The sequence below is a fragment of the Montipora foliosa genome, chromosome 8 (assembly GCF_036669935.1).
Source record: "Montipora foliosa isolate CH-2021 chromosome 8, ASM3666993v2, whole genome shotgun sequence".
Classification (NCBI taxonomy): Eukaryota; Metazoa; Cnidaria; class Anthozoa; order Scleractinia; family Acroporidae; genus Montipora; species Montipora foliosa.
Window position 1 is genome coordinate 41,075,591 of NC_090876.1, and position 20,000 is coordinate 41,095,590.

General features: G+C 37.1%; 1 protein-coding gene and 1 pseudogene across 6 annotated transcripts in view; one reads left to right on the top strand and one right to left on the bottom strand.

Annotated features, from left to right (window-relative positions):
* Window positions 1-20,000, top strand: part of LOC138013385 (uncharacterized) — a 66,841-nt gene that overhangs the window by 8,846 nt on the left and 37,995 nt on the right. For 2 of the 6 annotated variants that reach the window (XM_068860449.1, XM_068860446.1), the window contains exons 2-3: window positions 6,506-7,210; window positions 9,550-9,595. The gene's annotated coding sequence lies outside the window, so the exon portion shown is untranslated. Of the gene's footprint in view, window positions 1-6,505; window positions 9,143-9,549; window positions 9,596-14,387; window positions 14,434-20,000 lie in introns of those variants that run through there. The other 4 variants (XM_068860448.1, XM_068860451.1, XR_011125216.1 and 1 more) reach the window with 3 other exon arrangements.
* LOC137968816 (uncharacterized) lies at window positions 2,065-2,863 on the bottom strand (annotated as a pseudogene).

Here is a 20,000-nt window from a genome sequence, read left to right on the forward strand (position 1 = left end):
AGCCAAGCCAATGACAAGTTTGTCAACCTTCTCCGGCAATTCTTCAGGATTACATTGTTTACAAGCAATTGATCTTTCGTTCCTCGGGATCCCTTCTTGCACCCCTTCTGCTCATCTGTTAGCGGTCCATTCCTTTCCAAGTGGTGGTATAACTTCTCTCCCATAACTCCTGTCAAGAACTTCCACATCATGGGTAGGCAGGCAATAGAGTGGTAGTTGCTGGCCTGGGCACCCTTCGCTGTGTCCTTGTGTATCTAAACTGTTCTTCCCCTGACCTTCCACGCTGGCACATTCCCTTGACATATACAGTCTTGCAAGCATTCTTGCAATCTAGAGTGCAATCCTGTCAGTTTCTTAAACCAGAACCCCTGAAAAAGATCGGGCCGGCTGCCTTCCAGTTTGCAATCTTGCTCACTCCATTTCTAATATCCTCCACAGTGATGCTGATATCTTCTTGCACCTCGAGCTCTGTTGTGCTGAACTCCACCTCTACATCGTCTAGCCAAGATTCTCTCTCATTGTGGTCGACTTCCTCCGACCAGATTCTGCTCCAGAAGGAGGTTGCTTCTGTGGGATCAGGTAACACCGTTTCTCCTCGTTCCTTTCCATCTAGTGTTTTGTAGAACAGCTTCTGATTGGTTCTAAACAGGTGGTTCCGTTTGAACTGTTGACATCTCTCGTGGCATCTTTTGATCTTAACTCCACATGTCTTGATCTTCTGTTTCAACATGCCTGACACATACAAAGTGCCCCTTTCCTCAAGATTATATTTTCTGCTCAACCTTTTCCTCTCTCTTAGTTTCAGTCTCATGTTTCCTCTTCGGGCTTCCTCAATCTTGCAGGTCTTTTCGCTAAGTTTCGATATTCCCCTTAATCCTTCTCTTCCAGAAGGGCTCTTCAGTTCTTCTCCCTTTCCTCCCTTTTATCATTCCCATTCTTTCTGTAGTAACATATGCAGCTGCACACATTAAAGAATTCAGTTCAGTGATGTTGTGCGTCTGAATCCTTTTGACAGCTTCATTAATTTTTCCAACTTCTGCTTTCAGCTTCGTTCTTTCGCATGACAGTGATGGTAATCCTATTCTCTGTTCTAGTTGTATAATTTCTAGGATCCTGTCGTCACGTATCATATCCCCGTCGATCTGCTGGAAGATTACATCTGGAACATCATCAATTGGATCAAAAAGAAGAGATCCTAATTGGGTTCCCTGTGCCATGGGTGTTTCTCCTTCAATTGCCTCATAACATCCTCACTTAAGGGTAACACTCCGCCTCCATTATCATCGCTAAGATAGCGCAATGCCGAGTTGATTTGGCCTTGCAAATTATTATTATTATTATTATTATTATTATTATTATTATTATTATTATTATTATTATTATTATTATTATTATTATATTAAATTTGCCCATGATGTACATAAAGATAAGAGCTTTACTGAATCCGACCAGGGAAATCTCGACTGGTTGCCAATCAAATATCTAATTATATTCAAAATTGTTCTATTGGTGTATAAATCACTTAATGGCATGGGACTGGCCTACTTCCGTGATCTCCTTTACGTCGAACGTCAAGACCGTTATTACTACCTCAGGTCACAGAATCAGCAGCTTTTGGAAGCACTAAGAACATCTTGCAAAACGTTTGGGGACCGTGCTTTGTTTAAAGCTGGGCCCACACTCTGGAACAGCCTCCCAGAGGATATAAAAAAAGATCCAGTCGTTTGAAAATTTTAAAAACATTTGAAGACGTACCTTTTTAATTTCGTGTATGAAATGCGACTCTCTTTTTAATTATTTGCTTAGCTTTCTCTCTGACTTTGAACATTTTAGTTTTCATGAAACGTGATTTTGTTTTTAACCTAATCATATAATTGTTTTAACATTTGTATATAATTTTACAATATTTTAGAATATTTATAGTTTTGTTGCCGTTTAAATTATTATTATTATTATTATTATTATTATTATTATTATTATTATTATTATTATTATTATTATTATTATTATTATTATTATTATAGTTTACAGTGCTATTAATTGCTTCTTTCAGTTATCTTGAACCGGGGCCAATCCTTGGTCCTGAGGTACCAGGGGACTTTTTATTTGATGGACAGAAACCTTCTCAGTATGTGCGCCGTTCCTAGGAGGACGATCTTTTGCAGCTCATTAATGTTACTGGTTCCAGGGATCTTTCCTAAGTTCTGGTCCATTCCCTCTCTAATAAGTCCCAGTGCACCAACAATAACCGGACAGTCTCGGTTCTCATTCCCCACATCCTCGCGATTTCGATCTCGAGATCTTTGTACTTTGACAGCTTTTCAATGACTTTCGTTGAGGTGTTTCTGTCGGCTGGTACTGATACATCTATAAGTTTGCAACATCGGTCAGCATGGTCTTTGATCTCTATATCAGGCTTATTAGCTGACAGTTCCCTATCAGTATGTATCTACATATCCCAGAGAATTGTGATTTCTTCGTTTTCGGTAACTGTCTCGGGCTTGTGTTCGTACCACCTGTCTGGGACTTCAACATTGTAATGCTGGCATGCCTTCCAATGAATATATGCAGCTGCCTTATTGGGCCTCTCTAGATAATCAGTTTTCACAAGTTCTGGACAGCCAGATATGATGTGATTTATCGTTTCTTCGTACTTGTGACATATTCTGCATAGTGGGCTGCTGCAGTCTTTGGTAGGGAGGCTTTGGTCCTGGGCTGCAATTATCACAATTATCAGCCCCTCTGTCTCAGCTTTCAGTCCCGTACTTCTGAGCCACTGGTTGGTTTTATACCCATCAACATCTGCTTCCCTTAATCTTTTGGGGTATCTTCCGTGTAGTTCTTTTTCTTCCCACTGCTTCATTTCTATTTCTTGGGCCTGCTGTTTTACCTTGTTTTGCTCTCCTAGCTAACTTAGTAATTCGTTCATTTGCTTCCCTCTCGAGGTTTGGTACCTCAAATTCTCTTTTGAATTTCGCTGCCTCTTTTTAGATGGAGTAAAGCTTCTTTTTGATCTCATGTTGGAGCACTAGTTGGAGCAGAGCATCATCAGCGTTTCTCAGATATGTTTCCAGGCCTATTGTGGTAGATTTGTACGCAGTTTCTAACTTATTATTATTATTATTATTATTATTATTATTATTATTATTATTATTATTATTATTATTATTAGAGTGGTTTTCAATTGAGTGTCGAAAGTAATTAGTGAATTACTTTGGTTTATGATTACTTCACTCAGTGATTGGTTCAAAGTTCTCGCGCCATTTTTTCGACCAATCAGAAGTGAAACCAAAACCAATCGTCGCTCGCGCGTGCACATTTTCCCGCGCTTTGTGTCGGCTACGTGTAATTACTTCGAGTTTTGATTGGTTTACTGGATTGTCTCCGTCCTTTTTGATTGGCCAAAGTAATTACTTTGGTTTTGGTTTTACGACACTCAATTGAAAACCGCTCTATTATTATTATTATTATTATTATTATTATTATTATTATTATTATTATTATTATTATATATTCATAATAACTTTATTTCCATGATAAAAATATTTACAAACATTAAAATATCTCCAAAAGGTAAGAACTATAAATTTACAAGCAATTAAGTATTTCTCTGTTTTAAAACTTCAAAAAAAAAAAAAAAAAAAGAGAAAATAATAATAATAATAATAGTAATAATAATAATAACAAACTTCATTGAGCACTCTTTCATACAAACTTGAATCTTACATGTATCTGGTAAAAATAAATAATAATAATAATGATAATGATAAAACTCAAATTATTATTATTATTATTATTATTATTATTATCATTATTGCTTTGATGATCCATACGATGTTTTTAAAATTCATCTTTAATCATGACATGTTTCGGATGAAACATCATCCATCGTCAGTTGTACAATGAGAAATAAACTAAAGTTGAGCAATAAATAGTGTAACAAAGTGAGATATAACATGAATGATTAAGGATTAAGGCGAGAACAGAACAACCACGAAACAAAACAGAAAGAAACAGACTATTTAAGCTAAGAAAAGAAACTAATTAGTATGAAAGGGATAAATTAAGATGTTTGAATTTAAAGATGGCTGCTCCCAAAGGATATGCATGGCTTCTTTAATTTTCAATTGGAAAAGTGTGGAAGTAGAGTCGAGGATTTTAAAACAGTTTTCTGAACACCGGAAGCGACAATTTTCAAAACCTCTCAAGTGCTTAAAGATGTGGGAATGTTTGAAAATTAAAGAAGCAATACAGGCGAATTACCGCAAATCACAATGCTGACAAGCACAAAAGCAAAAGAAATGGTAAATAAATATGAATTTTTTACTTGGCTACCTATCACTCATTTGACAGAGAAAGAATTCCTGTCTCCTCCGTATAACATTTCAACGCACGTATGAAATTACATAACATGACGAATTCATAAGGGCCACCTTTTCCAGCGGAAAATGTATTTGCTATTTAAGGCAAAAAACCCTTCCCATTTCATTGCGTGCTTGAAGACCAGAAACCCAATTGTATCAAATTACCATATGCAACAAAAAAATTTCAGAATCAAACCCTTTCCTGAAGAACCTTTTCCTTGAATAATAGTGAAGCACAAAATAGACGACAAGCTTTCTTTCAAATAATTCTTGGCTGTCACATTTCCGATTATTTTTTTACCTGAAGACTATGCAGAGTTGAGTACAAATAAATGCAAATAGCCAGACAACAGAGATTACAGATCCACTTAAGGTGTTCGGTTCCTTCTCTGTCTTTTTTCGGTTTCAGTGTTGTCCATAACACCACACTTGGTAAAATATCAGAAATACAGCTCAAATTGATATTGGTTCGATCAACAGGCGAAAGATTGTTCTCGAAGTCCATAACTCGTCGCGTTTAAGATTCCAGATATTTATTTTCCACCGCCTGTCTTGTTTATCCAATTGACATTCCATTCTTGAGCTCCATAAAAGTATATTTTGTTTCAAGAGCCACCAAAACACCATTTGTGTTTCAATAACTTCGACGCCGTTACAAGTTAATTAAATATTCTACTGTGTCCATCGGATAAAATCAGTACATTACAATACGCGCAGAAGACACTACTTAGCAAGGGAGGGACAGGAAAGACTTTTCCCGACACGACACAGTGGGGCCGGGGTTCGGCTTTTAAATAAAAAATATGTTCATTTCCCATGATCCCTATCAAGCTTTCAGTGTCCAAAATGAACGATAATACTTCACATGGAGCAAATCGACAATTAATAATAATCCTTCAATTGAGGGAGAGACTTGGTTGATTTTGAACAACCTCGTTTCCAGGGCCTCTCTTCTTTTCTCAACGACAAGGAAGGAAGGGAAGAGAGACCCAGGAAACGAGGTTGCATTTTATAGCTAAAATTTAAATTGGGCAAAAATATCTCAACTTACTTGCAATAACATTGCCAAGAAGTCAGAGAATTCACATTTGCACTTGAAACGTCGTAAAAACTTACTTTTTTTCGTCATGTCTTCTCTTTAAACTTAGCTACTCGTAATTCTTCTGCGGGTAAACTGGTGTCTACCCCGGAAAAATGGCTGGGTCTACCGGGTAACACCGAGGACGTCATCGCAAAATGAAAAAAAAAAAATTCAAGCCACCCGTTACCTGTACACCGATTCCGGGGTATCTTAAGGTCTCTATGGACTCACGTTTCGACCACCTGAGCAGAAGTCATCACCAGAACTAAAATAGGAACTGATAACAACTTCCGATCAGATTCTCAAAACGTGAGTCACTGTCATCCTAAACCGTGTCCTTCTAGTTACAATTACTGACCCTCATGAAATCCTATTGTTCTCTCTATGCATTGCAGTCTATAAAGGTGGGACATGTTGCTGTGACAAAAAACGTGTGAAGAGTTCACTGAGGCGACATGTAGCAGGGACAAAATCACAACAATTAGACATGACCCCTCGTGTCTGGGCAGACACAAGGGGTCATGTTTCAGGGACATGTTGTAGCGACAAAAATCTTGTGTAGTGCACTCTGAGGCGACATGTATCAAGGAGACATGTATCAAGGACGCTTATTTCCCTTTGGTAAACAAGCGATGCCATTTTCGACGGTCGATGCCATTCTTACTAACCAAGCCTTTTTATTCGGTTAGCTTTCAATAAATTGTTAGGCTTAGCTTCATTTAAATACTTTAAAATTGCATCTTTGAAGTCGTTAAATGCTATGTGACATACGCTGCTAATCTAGTCCTAGATTAAGTAGTTTTTCCTCATTTGCAAACGACAAACTCAATAGTGAAAATTGTTTTAAGTCTCGTCCAAATGGCATCGCTTGTTTACCAAAGGGAAAATTGCAGCAGGGACAAAATCACAACAACGACCCTAATGCATGTCGCCTCAGTGTTTATTACACACCTCTTTGTCGCTGGAACATGTCGCTGCAACATGACTCCTCGTGTCTGCCCACCTTTAATTAAACAACGCTCTGCTGCAGTGATTAACAATTAGATGGTTGATTTTTTAGGGCTTACGTTCCTCTTTTAAAGGCCTGGAAGAGGTAAAGGATTAACGAAGTGCTGTAAGAAATCCAGATAATGACAAACATCCCAGCGCGAGCTATCGTATTCAAGAACAACAGTCAATCAATCGATCAATCTGGATATTTCCAGAGTCACTCGCCCAAAGCAAAGACTATGGATTCGTGATTGCAAAAAAACGACGTGACCACAAGAAGGCCCTCATAACGTGCAATTTAATCCTGAACGTTCAGAGCCCGTATAGGGTAAATTTCTAGCTTAAAGTGTCGCTAGCTTAAAAGTCCAGGCACAGGCTAAGGCAATTTTCTACTACATATGTATTTTTACTTGTTGAATGAGGACCAGGCTTTTAGAGCCCAGCATTTTGCGGGTAAGAAAATCCTGTGTGATCTAAGTTTGAGGAAACAATAAAAACTATGCACAAAGAACAAAGTACGGCCATTTCCTGTTATCTCAAATGGGAACATTTATTTGCAAGCGAGGGCGCCCACGTTGATACAAACAAAATTTGTTTAGAAAAACTCACAATGGTTACTTTGCCTGCAAATGAATCAGACGGCCCGGTTACACAGCTACACAGCTATTGCGAGGAATTATGCAGGATGTCCACTAAAATGATCTTTTAAATGAGAAAGGTCGCTAGGAATCCTTTAAGTTTTCCAAGATTCTGGAACTGTTATTCAAAAAACCAGGTAAGGATTTTTCCAGTGTGTGTTAAAGTACCGCAACTGGGGTTATTTGCTTCCACCTCAAAAGCAACTCAACGTAAGTAGCTAGGTTTATTATGTTTTATACTGTGCAAACCAGTTTTCGGGAATCGTTGCACAAAATCAAGTTTAAACCCGCAGCTAAAAAACTATCTAGCCCTTGGCTTCAATTTTTCCTTTGCACTTCACTTACCATTGTAAGTGGTTGCTTGCAGTGGGAAGGGAGGAAGCCCCAACACTGAGAAGATATTAGAAACCGGATCATTCCAGCGTCGTATATTTTCTGTAATTTACTTATCATGGGAAAAATAGTTGCTGTCCCTAGCTGATATTTTTCTACTAATAGGATCTTCCTACTCGAGCGAAAGTTTTAACACTCTGCAACCTTTGTGAAGAGGATCACAGTACTAGTCAGAGAAAACGAAAACACCGTGGTGAACGGACTACTTTGTTTGTTTTGCCAGTTCTTTGAAGAGTCCTATTTTCCATCGAAATCTCTTCATGAAAATGAAGCAAAAAAGCGTTTCCCCTTCTAAATTCTCTCAAATCTTGGATCTCCCCACAAGCAGCCCCGAAGCAACAAGACGTAAAGGCCAAGAGTATTACTAGTGTCATTTCGTGTGTATTTCATCATAAAACCTTTTTTCAATCAATTAGAATGGAAAACATTACACCAAAATGCAAAAGAAATCAGCCATACAGTTATCGCAAAAGGTGTGAATACATGTTGCCGGTAAAATCCGTTACAAGGTTGAATCTGTTTTTACCTAGGTTAAATTGGTGATCCTCATTTTACCTAGGTTGAATACGCACTCAGTTGAATTCAAGAAACATTCTTTGGAGCCTAAATTAAGCCGAGGGAAAAATTAGGGTCAGATTAGAATCTTTTTAGGTGCTGTTTTTGTAAAGAAATCTGTAGCTGTTTCGCAACGTAGAATCGACTTTGACCTCCCGAACACATATTTCATCGAAGATTATCGTTGGGAGCCCCTGAAGGATACACCTCTTTGGGACTTTAGAAAGTCTCTAATACACAGCAAGAAAATCTCTCGATCAAAATCATCTCTCTGTAAGTCTAGGGATCAATGGCTACTGAAGAATCCCCAGCCCCGCTACGATCATAAATATTAGACAAAAAATTTGCTCGAAGAATTCCCTGGATTTCCTTGTTGCCTAACGGTATATTTCACGTTGATCATCTTTTAAAGCCCTTTAAGGAAAACTTATATTCGCCTTTGAATCCTGCTGCACTTTCAAGAGCTTATCAAGTTCACATCCTCTTCGTGGGCAAAGTTGCAACTTAAAAACGAGGGGGAGAACCAGGGTATAAAGTTAAATTTTTCAAAATCCCCTAATAGCGACAAACCTTGTGATCCTCGGATAACAATACTGACATTTTCCTATCAAATTACATTTTGTTTTACCGGAGAGAGGAATTAACCTTCAATTAATTAAAACAGAGAACAAGAACTGCACCTTTCTCGATTTTGCAAGCTCACAAGAGTTTCTCCGTTATATTTCCTATTTTTTCTCTAGCTCGTTCAACATGTTACCATACTCTTCAGAATTGTCATTCATTAGTGCATAGCATAAAAAAATATTACTCCCCAATATATCTGAACTGTGGATCTGAAATGCTGCGATATTAAAATCTTTATTGCAGTAAGGCATTCAACTTACTGCAGTCTGTCAAAACGACAATGACTGTCTCATGAATAGATCAATAAGGTTCCTGGGAGTAATCCTCCCTACGTCACCGGGCCATCTCAGGTTCATCTCTGTTATTATATCAGCAATAGATGGAAGACCAGCCTTCTCCACTAGCTTTTTCTATTCTCAGAGTAATTTCCTGGTCGATTTTTACGGCTTCTGAAACTGTACTGCCTACATAGGAGAGACTCGTACTTATTGTGAATGGTTGGTTCTCGCTCTTGATTCCTGACGACACATCATTAGTCTCATTTAAGTGGTTGATTAAGACGCTTCGTTTTTTAATGTTCGTCTTTAGAGTAGAGTAAACTGTGATGCATCTTTGGCGAATTTGTCAACCAGGACTTGTATATCGTTAGCACTGTGTGATATAAGGGCGCTGTCATCTGCGAACAACATTTCTCCGTCTGACGATCATCTGGCTAGTCTTGGATTTGGAACTAAATTGGGACAAAACAATTGACTGAGAAAAGGAAATATCCAAGTTTAAGCGATACTCGCCAAACTCGTGGACGACGTAGAGATCTTGGGCTTCATGCAGATCTAATTGAGCTATTGAAAGCGTATGTTTAAACACTGTTGACTAAACAAAACCCCTTCTTTTTCCTTTTCAGTTTTTTGAACTGGAAATAAGAGAAAAAACATAGGAGAAGTGAACGGGTAAGTGAGAATCGAGTTATGTAAGCTATCCTTTCGGACTGCGAGTGCAAATTTGAGGTTTCACACTTAAGAGCCTCCGAACTGCCAATTTAACCTTTCATTATCTTCAGTGTATTGTCTGATTAACAAGCTGCTGTAAAAGAGCAATGAACAAACTAGCGTAGAAGAAATCGCTGCCAACTGCTCGCTTCGAAGATTTGTTTCGACTCTGCCATAAACTTAGTCTTTCTCCTTGTACATAACATCGTTGGATTGCGTTGTATCATGTCAGCAGTAAGAGCGAATTTGTCGAAGAAGTGAATTTCTATCATCAGTTGTGTCACTGGCAAATACAATTAAATGACTGGTTTCGATTATCTGGTATTGAAAATACAAATTCTCCGCTTAACAAGCCCGCAGCAAAGTTAAGACACTTATCTACGTATCAGGGGATGGATTCAAACTTAAAGATGAAGGAAAGACAGTCAAATGCGTGTTAGGGATTTGTTGGGGATATTTGGAAACCCCTTCAAATGACTTATATTTACAGAAAGAATCACAGATATCTGTTTTCGTTCCTAAGTAATAGTTACAGTTGACAAATAAGTTTGGAATATACCGTAGATGAGAATACCTATTAAGTGATGAAGACAATAAAGCCGTGCAAATATCAAAATCATCTTTGTTACCAAATTCCACACAACATAAATTTCAGAGTTTTTTATTCCCAATCTCCTTCTAGATTTTCATTTCGTTTTTTCTAATGAGCATTTTTAGCGAGCTTCTCTAATTTATAGACCAAAAGAAAATGCACAGCGTGTAAAAGATAGATTCTCCGTGCAAGTTAAGTACAAAGATTCACTACAACCATACATGTCACAATATCAACTGAAACAAAAAAGCGATCTTTTGTAACTCTTTGTTAATAGACTGAGTTCACCATAAACGCAAAATGAAGGTATCCTTGCTATTACTCCTTCATTTGTGAGAATGGTTTCGAGGGAAGAAAGGTGTTTTGTTCTTCGCCTTGGATTTACTTATCTTATATCAAATTTATGAACTACAGTCCTATCAGTTTGAATTTTAAAGTTTCTTTCTTACTAAATGCGATTACATAAAAGGGTATTCAATATCCACGTTTTCCTTCTGGGAAGCTATAGTAACAATTTATAAATTCTGTTGAGTTTCCACTACGTTATCTATAACTAGCTGCACATAATTACAAATTGCTATCTTATGAAACTCCAACTAAATTCTTCCCTTCAAATCAAATAACTTGAAGTTCCGCATCGTAAAGCCAAATCAACAACTCTCTTCCCAAAGCAATAAGAAATTTGTCTGCATGGATAGTAAATACATCTGACAAATTCGTCGCCTTCTCCGTCTGACATTGTCAAGGCTAGTAGCTATTCATTTGAATTGATGACTAGCATGAATTATGAACAATTGAATGAGTCTCATTGATTCAGTAAAATCCATCTTTCATCATCATTTATTAACAATTTGTTTTATTCTCTGAATGTTCATCATCTTGAAAATTGTGTTATGGCAGTTAAATCCAAACAAAGGAATATTTAATTAAGTGCCGCTTAGTTCTAACTACAGAGAACTTTCTAATAGTTTAATTATAAAAATACAAGAGGCAAGCTTCCTTATAATCTCCAAAATTCCTCGAAAACATCTCACCCACAAACACATTCAATAATAATTAGCTACATAAATAATGTACGTTCATTTTTGACTAATTTACACTTTGCCTTGTGATCAATTTTCAAAGATGAAGATTTCTTACACAAAATTCAAATGCTTATGATATCATGTACAGAATTTGCTGCAGACTCAAACACCAAGCGTCTTCATCCATACAAATAACTTATTTCGAGAAGTTCTCAGACTATCAATTGCTTACTTATAAATCTAAATCACAAGTTTCTTGACTTCGTCCTATCCACACAGAATTATGGTTTTCATGCTTGGTTCGAGTTATGATGTTAAAGCTGCGGTAAATACGAGCAAATAGTTAATACGCAGAATAAACAGAACTTCTTCTAAGTGTGCAGTTATATCTTACCGGCTACTTTTAAACAAAATGTTTACTCTGCAAAAGCTTTCTTAAATTTAATGCTTCTGTGATCTCATAGAGCAAACGAAATATTTCCTTGTTAATATTTCGAATATCCGCTTTAATGCAAATAGGTAAAACGCAGAATCACTCCTACACAAAATCTTCAAAGGGTAAATTGCATGCAAAACGGATGAAGTCTCAGTCATCGGGTAGATATAAGTGGACTTTTTTACTGGACCTGGATTATCCGAGGCAAAGATTCTGTGATAATCTGACCTTGTTCGGCCATTTGGACATGCCACTCCATGGAAATGAACATTTGATCCAAATTCTATTCAGCTCAATGCCGTGTTAAACCAGCAAGTATGATCTCTACTTAATAAAATAATTTGATCTCATCATAAGTTACACTTCAACTGCCCATTTCCAAAATGTCATTTGAAATCATTTACTTTGTGTTGCAACTGTGTGCACACCCTATAATGACTTATAATTATGTTTTACGGGCTCTGTACTTAAGTATGGCTACCAAATCTCAGCTTTTCAAAAATTACGATTGTTACACCTCTACTCAACATATTATCTTAAGCATACGATGCTTCAGTGATGTTTTGGCGGGGCTATTTTCTTTTCAATTAAATATCTGTTGGGAAGCCAACTCACTCATTTAAATACCATGGACAACGGCTTTTCATCGACGCTTCCAATGTTTTGGTTTCCTCTTAAGAGAATCATCATACCCAGAGAACTTGCGTTACCGCAAAATGTAGCGGAAGGCATTGCCACCACTGATCTGCTCCCAACAGATTATAATTCTTTGTCCTAGTCATATGAAACCTGTAATCAAGGTTCGACCGTTAGAACACACGCCATGCAGAGCCTAAATCTTGACAGCTGTATGCTATAGGCGACAATTTGGAAACAATATCTCAGCTCCAGGACCAAGGGCATCCAGCGAGGAAATTAAAGAGATGTCTAAAGAAATACTTTTATCACCTAGAAAAATTTGATCTGTTCGGATATCTTCATTTCAGAAATTCCTACCGGATCGTTACATTCTAAGAACTCCAAACCATTTGCTTATCCGAGACTACTGTGTGACCATTTTAAGTGCAAAAAATTGCGAAAATATCCCTTCCGAAAACGTAAGGGACTACTTTTCCCTGGTTGAGAATCTTTTTAGGTGCTGTTTTAGTAAAGAAATCTGTAGCTGTTTCGCAACGTAGAATCGACTTTGACTCTCCCGAACACATATTTCATCGAAGATTATCGTTGGGAGCCCCTAAAGGATACACCTCTTTGGGGCTTTGGAAAGTCTCTAAAACATAGCAAGAAATTCTCTCGATCAAAATCATCCCTCTGTAAGTCTGCGGATCAATTGCTACTGAAGAAACCCTAGCCCCGCTACGGTCATAAATATTACACAAAAATTTGCTCGAAGAATTCTCTGGATTTAATTGTTGCTTAACGGTATATTTCACTTTGATCATCTTTTTAAATCATCTGTCTTTAAGAATGCGGATCAATTGCTACTAAACAATCCCTAGCCCCGCTACGATCGTAAATATTAGAAAAAAAACTTTCTCGAAGAATTCCCTGGACTTAATTGTTGCTCAACAGTATATTTCACTTTGATCATCTTTTAAAGCCCTTTGAGGAGAACCAATATTCACCTTTGAATCCTGCAGCGTTTTTAAGAGCTTATCAAGATCACATTTTCTTCGTGGGCAAAATTGCAACTTGGAATCTAGTGGGTGAACTAGGGTATCAAGTTAAATTTTTCAAAATTACCTAATAGGGACAAACCTTGTGATTCTCGGATAACAATGCCGACATTTTCCATTCAAATTAGCGAGTGGAATTATCCTTCAAAGAATTAAAACAAAGAACAAGAACTGCACCTTTCTCGAAATTGCAAGCTTACATGAGGTTCTCCGTTATATTTCCTATTTTTTCTCTAGCTCGTTCAACATGTTATGCCGCTCTTCGGAATTGTCATTCGTCAATGTAGGGCATAAAGAAATATTTCTCCCCAATATATCTGAACTGCGGATCTGAAATGCTGCGATATTAAAATCTTTATTGCAGTAAGGCATTCAACTTACTGCAGTCTGTCAAAACGACAATGACTGTCTCATGAATAGATCAATAAGGTTCCTGGGAGTAATCCTCCCTACGTCACCGAGCCATCTCAGGTTCATCTCTGTTATTATATCAGCCATAGATGGAAGACCTGCCTTCTCCACTAGCTTTTTCTATTCTCAGAGTAATTTCCTGGTCGATTTTTACGGCTTCTGAAACTGTACTGCCTACATAGGTGAGATTCGTACTTATTGGGAGTGGTTGGTTCTCGATCTTGATTGCTGACGGCACATCATCAGTCTCATTTAAGTGGTTGATTAAGACGCTTCGTTTTTTAATGTTCGTCTTTAGAGTAGAGTAAACTGTGATGCATCTTTGGCGAATTTGTCAACCAGGACTTGTATATCGTTAGCACTGTGTGATATAAGGGCGCTGTCATCTGCGAACAACATTCTCCGTCTGACGATCATCTGGCTAGTCTTGGATTTGGAACTAAATTGGGACAAAACAATTGACTGAGAAAAGGAAATATCCAAGTTTAAGCGATACTCGCCAAACTCGTGGACGACGTAGAGATCTTGGGCTTCATGCAGATCTAATTGAGCTATTGGAAGCGTATGTTTAAAAACTGTTGACTAAACAAAACCCCTCCTTTTTCCTTTTCAGTTTTTTGAACTGGAAATAAGAGAAAAAACATAGGAGAAGTGAACGGGTAAGCGAGAATCGAGTTATGTACGCTATCCTTTCGGACTCCGAGTGCAAATTTGTGGTTTCACCCTTAAGAGCCTCCGAACTGCCAATTTAACCTTTCATTATCTTCAGTGTATTGTCTGATTAACAAGCTGCTGTAAAAGAGCAATGAACAAACTAGCGTAGAAGAAATCGCTGCCAACTGCTCGCTTCGAAGATTTGTTTCGACTCTGCCATAAACTTAGTCTTTCTCCTTGTACATAACATCTTTGGATTGCGTTGTATCATGTCAGCAGTAAGAGCGAATTTGTCGAAGAAGTGAATTTCTATCATCAGTTGTGTCACTAGCAAATACAATTGAATGACTGGTTTCGATTATCTTGCATTGAAAATACAAATTCTCCGCTTAACAAGCCCGCAGCAAAGTTAAGACATTTGTCTACGTATCAGGGGATGGATTCAAACTTAAAGATGAAGGAAAGACAGTCAAATGCGTGTTAGGGATTTGTTGGGGATATTTGGAAACCCCTTCAAATGACTTATATTTACAGAAAGAATCACAGATATCTGTTTTCGTTCCTAAGTAATAGTTACAGTTGACAAATAAGTTTGGAATATACCGTAGATGAGAATACCTATTCAGTGATGAAGACAATGAAGCCGTGCAAATATCAAAACCATCTTTGTTACCAAATTCCACACAACATAAATTTCAGAGTTTTTTATTCCCAATCTCCTTCTAGATTTTCATTTCGTTTTTTCTAATGAGCATTTTTAGCGAGCTTCTCTAATTTATAGACCAAAAGAAAATGCACAGCGTGTAAAAGATAGATTCTCCGTGCAAGTTAAGTACAAAGATTCACTACAACCATACATGTCACAATATCAACTGAAACAAAAAAGCGATCTTTTGTAACTCTTTGTTAATAGACTGAGTTCACCATAAACGCAAAATGAAGGTATCCTTGCTATTACTCCTTCATTTGTGAGAATGGTTTCGAGGGAAGAAAGGTGTTGTGTTCTTCGCCTTGGGTTTCCTTATCTTATATCAAATTTATGAACTACAGTCCTATCAGTTTGAATTTTAAAGTTTCTTTCTTACTAAATGCGATTACATAAAAGGGTATTCAATATCCACGTTTTCCTTCAGGGAAGTTATAGTAACAATTTATCAATTCTGTTGAGTTTCCACTACGTTAGCTATAACTAGCTGCATATAATTACAAATTGCTGTCTTATGAAACCCCAACTAAATTCTTCCCGTCAAATCAAACAACTTGAAGTTCCGCATCGTAAAGTCAAATCAACAACTCTCTTCCCAAAGCAATAAGAAATTTGTCTGCATGGATAGTAAATACATCTGACAAATTCGTCGCCTTCTCCGTCTGACATTGTCAAGGCTAGTAGCTATTCATTTGAATTGATGACTAGCATGAATTATGAACAATTGAATGAGTCTCATTGATTCAGTAAAATCCATCTTTCATCATCATTTATTAACAATTTGTTTTATTCTCTGAATGTTCATCATCCTGAAAATTGTGTTATGGCAGTTAAATCCAAACAAAGGAATATTTAATTAAGTGCCGCTTAGTTCTAACTACAGAGAACTTTCTAATAGTTTAATTATAAAAATACAAGAGGCAAGCTTCCTTATAATCTCCAAAATTCCTCGAAAACATCTCACCCACAAACACGTTCAATAATAATTAGCTACATAAATAATGTACGTTCATTTTTGACTAATTTACACTTTGCCTTGTGATCAATTTTCAAAGATGAAGATTTCTTACACAAAATTCAAATGCTTATGATATCATGTACAGAATTTGCTGCAGACTCAAACACCAAGCGTCTTCATCCATACAAATAACTTATTTCGAGAAGTTCTCAGACTACCAATTGGTTTACTTATAAATCTCAATCCCAAGTTCTTCACTTCCTGTCTACACAGAATTATCAGTGGTTTTCAAGCTTGGTTCGATGTAAATATTCCGCTAGCGAAAGGAATTATGATGTTAAAGCTGCGGTAAATGCGAGCAAATAGTTGATACGAAGAATAAACTGAACTTCTTCTAAGTGTGCAGTTACATCTTCCCGGCTACTTTTAAACAATGCTTTTGTGATCTCATATGAGATCAAAACGAAATATTTCCTTGTTAATATTTTGAATATACGCTTCAAGTACAAATAGGTAAAATGTGCTCTTAATTCTGCTCTTCAGCTTCGAAGCGCTTTGTAGTAATGCCGAATGCTCTTTAAGTGCCATCATCAATTACTTGTCTAAATTATATCACTGGCAAGTACAGTTGAGTTACTGATTTCGACTATGTTACATTGGAATTACGAGTTCTCCGCCTAGCAAGCCCGTATGACTACGTAAAGACAGTTAACTACGCAGAATCACTCCTTCAGAAAATTCAAAGGGTAAGGATGAAGCCTCAGTCTTCGGATAGACATAAGCGGACTCTTTTACCTGACCTGGATTCTCGGTGGCGACGATTCTCTGATAATCTGACCTTGTTCGGCCATTTCGTCATGGCGCTCCATGGAAATGAACATTTGATCCAAATTCTGTACAGCTCAATGCCGTGTTAAACCAGCAAGTATGATCTCTATTTAATAAAATAATTTGATCTCATCATAAGTTAGACCTTAATTAACAACTCATGTCCAAAATGCCATTTGAAATCATTTACTTCGTGATGCAACTTTGTGCAAATGCTAATGACTTATAAGTATGCTTTGTTATTTTACGGGCTCTGTACTTAAGTATGGCTACCAAATCCCAGCTTTTCAAAAATTACGATTATCCCACTTCCACTCAACATGTTATCTTAAGCAATTACGATGCTTCAGTGATGTTTTGGCGAGGCCTTTTTTTTTTCAATTAAATATCTGTTGGGAAGCAAACTCACTCAATTCAATACCATGGACAACGGCCTTTCATCCGCGGTTACAGTTTTTTGGTTTCCCATTAAAAGAATCATCATACCCAGAGAACTTGCGCTACCGCAAAATGTAGCGGAAGGCAGTGCCACCACTGATCTGCTCCCAACAGATTATAATTCTTTGTCCTAATCATATGAAACTTGTAATCAGGGTTCGACCGTTATGATACGAACCATGCAGAACCTAAATCTTGACAGCTGTATGCTATAGGCGACAATTTGGAAACAATATCTCAGCTCCAGGACCAAGGGCACTAAACAAGCAAATTAAAGAGATGTCTAAAGAAATACTTTTATCACCTAGAAAAATTTGATCTGTTCGGATATCTTCATTTCAGAAATTCCTACCGGATCGTTACATTCTAAGAACTCCAAACCATTTGCTTCTCCGAGACTACTGGGTGACCATTTTAAGTGCAAAAAATTGCGAAAACATCCCTTCCGAAAACGTAAGGGACTACTTTTTCCTTATTGCGAATCTTTTTAGGTGCTGTTTCAGTAAAAAAATCTGTAGCTGTTTGGCAACGCAGAATCGACATTGACTCTCCCGAACACATATTTCATCGAAGATTATCGTTGGGAGCCCCTAAAGGATACACCTCTTAGGGGCTTTAGAAAGTCTCTAAAACACAGCAAGAAATTCTCTCCATCAAAATCATCTCTCTGTAAGTCTGCGGATCAATTGCTACTGAAGAAACCCTAGCCCCGCTATGGTCATAAATGTTACACAAAAATTTGCTCGAAGAATTCTCTGGATTTAATTGTTGCTTAACGGTATATTTCACTTTGATCATCTTTTTAAATCATCTGTCTTTAAGTATGCGGATCAATTGCTACTAAAGAATCCCTAGCCCCGCTACGATCATAAATATTACACAAAAACTTGATATATGGGGATGGATTCAGTCAAGGAAAGACAAATGTCTTTTAGGGATTCCTTGGGGGTTTTTGGTTTTTAGAAACCTTCTCTCTAATGACTGATATTTACAGTAAGAATCACACATATTTGTTTTCGCTCCTCAAGTAATAGTTACAGTCGACAAATAAGCTTGGAATATACGGTAGATGAGAATACATATTAAGCGAGGAAAAGAATGAAGCCGTGCAAGTCTCATAACCATCTTTGTTACCAAATTCCACACAACATATATAAATTTCAGAGTTCTTCATTCCCAATCTCCTTCTAGTTTTTGAACGATACACGTATGTTTAAAATGGCGGACAGACGAGGATCGTAGACCGAAATATATATCGCACTTCCGCGAATTTTTACGTTTTTATTAAGTGACCAAGTTCAAGAACAACTATTTTACAGTTTTATTACTTTAGCTAAGTGCGTCGAACGTGTACAGAAGAGGTGCTGTCTAGTTACTCTCGCTTTTCATTTCGTTTTCTCTAATGAGCATTTTTAGCGAGATCCTCTAATTTATAGACGAAAAGAAAATGCGCAGCGTGTAAAGGATAGATTCTCCGTGCAAATTACGTACAAAGATTCGGCTACAACCATACATGTTACAATATCAACTAAGACAAAAAACGACCTCCTGCAATTCTTTACTAGGAAAAGCTGAGTTCACCATAAATGCAAAATGAAGGTAACCTTGCTATCACTCCTTCTTGTGTCAGAACGGTTTCGGGCGAAGAAAGGTGTTTTGTTCTTCGCCTTGGATTTATATATCCTATATCAAATTTATTAACTACAGTCCCATCAGTTTGAATTTTTAAGTTTCTTTCTTGGTTAATGCGATTATATATGAGTATTCAATATCCAAGTTTTATTTCCGAGAAGCTATGGTAACAATCTACAAATTTTGTTGAATTCCACCACGTTTGCTATAACTACAACTGCATATAAATCATGAAAAAATGCTACCATTGATATCTTATGAAACTCAAACTAATGTCTTCCCTTCAAGTCAAAGAACTCGAAGCTCCGCATCTTAAAGCCAAATCAACAACTCCCTTCCCAAAGCAATAAGAATTGAGTTTTCGTTCTAGTAAACAAATATCTGACAAATGCGTCTTCGTCTCCGTCTGATATTGTTCAGGGATAGATGCTGGTCATTTGAATTGATGACCATGAGTTATGAACAATTGAGTGACTCTTGGAGACTAGTAAATTCTAGCCTTCATCAACAACTTATTTGATTCTCTGAACGTTAAACAGCTTGCAAATTATGTACTTACGCTTAAATCCAAAGACAAACAATGAATATTTCATACGCCCATCGTTCAAATTACGAAGGAATTTGTAATACCTTAATCATAAGAACACATAAAGCAAGCTCCCTTATAGATTGTACCAATTCTGCAAAAAATTGCAAGAAAAACCACAAACATGTTCAACAATAATTCGCAACATAAATAATGTATGTTCATTTCGACTAATTTGCATCTTGTCTTGTGGTCAATGATATCGGGTAGAGAACCTTTCATTACAGCATTCAACAATAGCAAAAAATTCACTTCCTTCATATTATATTGGTGATTTCCTTAACTACATTGTATTTCCGTGGCTGAACATTGCTGCAACGCGAAATAACTACAAAACTTACACTTCCCTTAAAATCACAAAGAAAGATGAAACGAAATCGTAACCAAAATAAATGTACTCGAAGATGGCGTACCACATATTGGT